The sequence below is a fragment of the Mesocricetus auratus genome, unplaced genomic scaffold (assembly GCF_017639785.1).
Source record: "Mesocricetus auratus isolate SY011 unplaced genomic scaffold, BCM_Maur_2.0 Super-Scaffold_100008, whole genome shotgun sequence".
Classification (NCBI taxonomy): Eukaryota; Metazoa; Chordata; class Mammalia; order Rodentia; family Cricetidae; genus Mesocricetus; species Mesocricetus auratus.
The window spans coordinates 31,048,753-31,053,168 of record NW_024429192.1 but is presented as its reverse complement, the minus strand read 5'-3'; the positions used below and the strand labels follow the sequence as shown (position 1 = coordinate 31,053,168).

Below are 4,416 nucleotides of genomic sequence, written 5' to 3'. Positions count from 1 at the left end.
TGAAGAAGATAGGTGGTTAGACTCCTTTATTTTTTAAACACATTTGCTATAGTCTAGGGCTGTAATCAAGCTTTTTTTTTTTAAGTGATCTAATGTGCCCCGGGCTTAAGGATGACTGAATGCCTATCTCCCCCCCCCCCCATTCTGTGCTTCCGATCCCTCCTCGGTAAAGGAACATAATCCCAACGCTGTGGTGGCTCCAGGTTCTCTACCTCTTCCCTTGCCACAGCTCACCTCATCCCCAGGCAGGGATGCATGGGAGAGCCCAGAGCAGTGATGGGAACAGAGGTTAAGGCCTCAACCTCAGGAAAAGGGACTGAAGAGTAGAATTTGGTGAAGTGGGGGCTCCGGGAGCTTGGGGCACCAAAATGGGGCTCTGGCAGCAGAGGGAAGGATACAGGCCCCCCTGGGAAAGGAGAGCCGGCATAGTCGGTGCTTGATCCTTAGCCCTTCTGGTGCCAGTTACAGAACAACACTCGGGCCACATCCTTCTCCTGCCCAAGCTGATCGGCGATGGCGCTGATCTGCTGCAGACTGGACTTTGGGCACTGTAAAAATATGTTCTCCAGGTTCCCCTTCACACGGTTCCCAATGCTCATCCGTTTTCTCTTTCGAGCCTGCACCAGGGTCTCTGCTTTGCATATCTCCCGAAGGTTCTCATTGTTGTCAGCTTCCTCCACCCACTTCTCCAGCAGGGGGCGCAGCTTGCGCAAGTTCTTGAAGCTGAACTGCAGGGCCTCGAAGCTGCAGGTGGTGGTCTGGTTGAACACCTTTCTGGAGAGAACGCCCAGGGTGTGCCCCACATCGGCCTGGGTGTACCCCAATGTGATCCTCTTCTGCTTCAGAAGCTTGGCAAACTGTTCTACTACTTTCTGCAAAGCTCTCACATCCTAGAATTCCTCGGGACTCGGTTCCACCTTCACCAACTTCACGGGGACCCTGGGCCTGGTTTTACAGGGCCCAGGGGAGGACCTCTCCTCCACTCCTGCTCCTGCCTGGCCCCCAGGCTGCACTAGACCCAGTCCAACCTGAGGTCCACAGTATGCCATCCCTCCACAAAACTCGTATGGTGGGGGACAAGGGGAAATTCCCAGCACTTCTGAGCCTGGTCCAACCCCTGGCCCGATTCCAGGCCCACCTGGTGGCCCTTGGAAGCTTAGCCAGGTCCGAGGGTTCTCCCAGCCCGACTCCAGCCCTCCTGACCCATCACCCCCACCAGGTGGGGTGAGAAGTCAAAGTCTGAGGCCAGGTGTCCAGCCATGGTGAAGGTGGGCACCCCAAGCCCGGGGGGCCTGACCTGCTTTTTTTTAATGTTGCAGAATATCTGTTTAACTATGTACAGATGTGTTACATTTGTTTAATTATGTAAAGATGTGTTGCTGTTTTACTTTGTCTGCCTAAGGTGCCTGATTGGTCTAATAAAAAGCTGAACAGTGAATAGTGAGGGAAGAGATATAGGCAGGACTTTCAGGCAGGGAGATTAAGTAGGAGGAGGAATTTAGGCTCAAAAATATAGAAAGAAAAAGAGATGCCTGGAGCTGGCCAACCAGACATGGAGGAAGCAGGAAAATAGTACACAGAGAATGGAAGAAAAATAAAAAGGCCCGAGGCAAAACGTAGATGAATAGAAGCAGGTTCAATTTAGTTAGAAGAGCTGGTAGGACAGGCCTACGCTAGGGCCAAGCATTTATAAAAATCTCCATGTCTTTGTTTGGGGGCTGGTTGGTGGCTCGGAGAAAATGCCAAATACAGATTAGTTTAAGAGGATTAGCTATCTTGGGCCATATGATGAAGGTAATTATACTGGATATCCGTGACTAAAAATGCCACAGAGTAGGTTCTAGTGACATTAGAGATAATTGTCACCCCCACACCCTTCTCCTGAGTGTCGGTAGTGGTGAACTCTGTAGTCCTCCCTATGAGCATCATGTCATGAGTCAGCCCACAGCCTCCAGTCATCTCGTTTCCCTGGCCCTCATCCTCATGGATCATTTTGGAAAGGTGGCTAATATAATACCTTTGGATGAGTAAGTGAAGAAGTTTTATACAAAAATAATCACAGGCTAATCATCTTATTTTCCTCTCCCACCATCACTAATCCCCCTGGCTTTTGCCTATGCTAGATTGGGTCACGTTGACCAGCCTTAATCCATGGGGAGGTGCTTAGTCTTACTGCAACCATGCTTTATTGATACTAAGGGGAGACCTGTCCTTTCCTAAACAGAAATGAAGGAGGAGTGGATTGGGGGTTGGTAACAGAGACGGATTGTAGGGGAGAGACTGAGAGAGGAAGGAGGGGAAATTATGGCTGTGGTATAAAATAAAGAAACAAATTTATTTTAAAAACCTAGACTGAAGTTGGGATCTATGGTCCTGTTTCTTATTCCTTAGTGAAATGTACATTTTCAGCCTGTTTATCCTGTGGTGTGGTAGTTATTCATATGTAATAGGCTCTTACATAGCACTATGAGGTGGAAAATTCCTTTTGACAAGCCATAGCAAGCTTAATTGAGTCATGACGTATCCTATTAAATGGCTTCCAATGAGGCAAACAGTCCTTTCCCTGAGGTAGCAAATGCTATCCTAGGGTTTCTTCGTGACTGTGTGGTCTTATATGCCTAAGGAAGTGAATTTCTTCACTTACAAAAAGTTACAGAGGTATGGAGCTAATATTAGAGTTACTGAATTAAATTTTAAAGAGGTACATGTTCTACCAAGCTAATCTTCCTTAGATGTGAGGAAACACATTTTTTTTAATTAGCATTGGATTACAGGCCCCTTTTTAAGTGTATGTTTGCTTAGTTGTTTAGTGAGTCTCTTAAGAGAATTCCAAATCAACCCTTTTTAAGTTTAAATTTTATTATAAAATGTCACTTGTCATGTTAATAGAAACCATTCTGTCATGATAGGAGTTCTCTCTCCCAATGACTCTACAGCCTGAAGCCATTCCAAATCATGACATCCCAGTTAATATTTTTAGTACAGATTGTGCTGGAGCTCTCAGCACTAGCAGACTAGCAGTAGCTGATAGTATACAGTATTTAACTTGTGAGCCTCCATCTGAGTCTTCTGTAGGTGCCCCAGGGATCAAGAGATATTACAGTCCCACTGTCAGTCTGGAGAGGAACATCAGGCATGGGTCTCATCCTTGCCTCCAACCCCAGAGCAGCAATAAGCAAGGAAAGGGAGATTGTAAACCATTGATTTCAACCATACAGACAAGTTGAAAACAAATTGTGCTATCTGCTCTATTTGTCCCTAAAGTCAAATTTACCTAACACATAATACCAGTAGTCCCATTCAATTGCATCAAAGGACTGTGGCATGTAATGCAATTGTCATTATTTGTTCGGTTTCTCTCTTGTATTTCAGATGAGTTGCATTAGCCTATACAGATGACCTGATGCTTCTGACCAGGCATACCTTCTTGAATAAAGGTCTATTAGGCCTTCATTATTTATTCATGCACCATGTATTCAGGTAGCCATTATTTTATACCTACCCACATTATATGAAAGCGTATTTTTCACAGTACCACTAAGGGAATAATATGTAATTTAAGTATAAAGCTAAATGGATATATGTAATAGTGTAAGGAATAGTAGGCCACCTTGACTTCAAATCACAAATCGTATCTTTTTCTTTAAAAATTCAGTACAAACCATTTAAATGCATGGCATGTATTCGTAATCTATTTGTGAAACTACTGGCTGCCCAGGGTGCTGATGGCAGGGAGAAGTTAATGTGTTGTTAGGTAACTTAAATTTTCATGAAACTGTTTTCAAAGTGACCATGTGCCACAGAAAGTGGCACCAATTATTCCTCAATTCTCAATGGAAATGGAAAGGCTGTCCAAATTTCCAATTTTCAGCTCACCATCTTTTACAGAGAGGGAGGCAAAATATACCTCCATGGGAGATTCTTTAGTATTACAACCACAATACACACTTCCTCAGAAAAGGATTGAAATATCTCAAGGCTTTTCTTCCCCCAAGTATTGACAAAGCCTTTGATACTCTGGGAATAGGGAATTGTGCATAAACAGGAAACTGAATAGTGGAGAATAGGCATAAGGCAGCTGATAATCTTGAAAGTTCTATAATCCATATGGGGTGGGACAGCACTGTGACAGAGGAGGGGCTGGCAATGGAGCCAGCTCTCATTTGGGTCCCCTTCTTAAGTTGCCATTGTCCTTGACAAACAAGTGACACTGAGCTTTGCTTTCCTCATCCACACAGAGGAACACAAACACAAACTCACCGCCAGCTGCTGCTTATTCCATTGCTTGTTTTGTGACAGTGTCTCCATCTGTGGCCAGACATTGGGAGGTCTCTGCATCCCAAGGGCTGATTACTGACACACACCACCACCCTTCCTAGCCCATGGCTATAAGATCAAAATAAACAACATAAAGAC

General features: G+C 44.9%; 1 pseudogene; it reads right to left on the bottom strand.

Annotated features, from left to right (window-relative positions):
- Nucleotides 1-230: 230 nt before the first annotated feature.
- Nucleotides 231-1,261, bottom strand: LOC101838146 (annotated as a pseudogene).
- Between the last annotated feature and the right edge of the window lie 3,155 nt (nucleotides 1,262-4,416).